General features: G+C 49.1%; 1 non-coding gene across 1 annotated transcript; it reads right to left on the bottom strand.

The window, feature by feature from the left end:
• Positions 1 to 576: 576 nt before the first annotated feature.
• Trnai-gau (transfer RNA isoleucine (anticodon GAU)) lies at positions 577 to 650 on the bottom strand. The gene has a single exon. It is a non-coding gene; the product is annotated as a tRNA-Ile (tRNA).

The following is a 650-nucleotide window of genomic DNA, read 5'->3' as shown; positions in this document are numbered from 1 at the left end:
AATTAGGGGCTCGTTGAAAATAAGACAGAAATAAGAATTCGCAGTCAAGACCTCGGAAAGCAAAGGGGAGGATGTAGTAGCTAGAGATAAAGAATTTGGAAAATAAGAAAGTGGAGAAAAAAATGCTCGCCAGGTGGGATCCGAACCCACGACCTCCAGAATACCGGTCCGGTGCGATAACCACTACGCTACCGACGGGGCTACTTTAGCCTCCACTTTCTCGGGTATTTATATTGAGGTGTTTTTTCTTTCCTGCGCTTGGGGGTGGTAGCCAGCGCCACTCGGACTACTCGGGGTGAAGGGGACCTTCTTTTTAACCCCCGGGCCGTGACTCGAGCGTCTACGACATGTCGAGAGTGGTCGCCAGCGTAGAACCCTCTTAAGCTCCCTATGGCACCAAGACTGCCAGAACAGAAGACCTTGCTATGCATGTAGCGAATCAGAATAGGAAATGAGGGGCTCGTTGAAAATAAGACAGAAATCAGGGTTGGCAGTCAAGAAGACCTCGGAAAGCAAAGGGGATGATGTAGTAGCTCAAGATAAATAATTTGGAAAATAAGAAAGTGGACAAAAAATTCCCGCCAGGTAGGATCCGAACCCACGACCTCCAGAATATCGGTCTGGTGCGATAACCACTACGCTACCGGGGG

The sequence above is a fragment of the Haemaphysalis longicornis genome, unplaced genomic scaffold (genome assembly GCF_048455015.1).
Source record: "Haemaphysalis longicornis isolate Haplotype H1 unplaced genomic scaffold, Haemaphysalis longicornis Haplotype H1 scaffold_4, whole genome shotgun sequence".
In the NCBI taxonomy this organism is placed as follows: domain Eukaryota; kingdom Metazoa; phylum Arthropoda; class Arachnida; order Ixodida; family Ixodidae; genus Haemaphysalis; species Haemaphysalis longicornis.
Note: the sequence above shows the minus strand (reverse complement) of the source record. Positions and strands in the feature narration are given on the sequence as shown.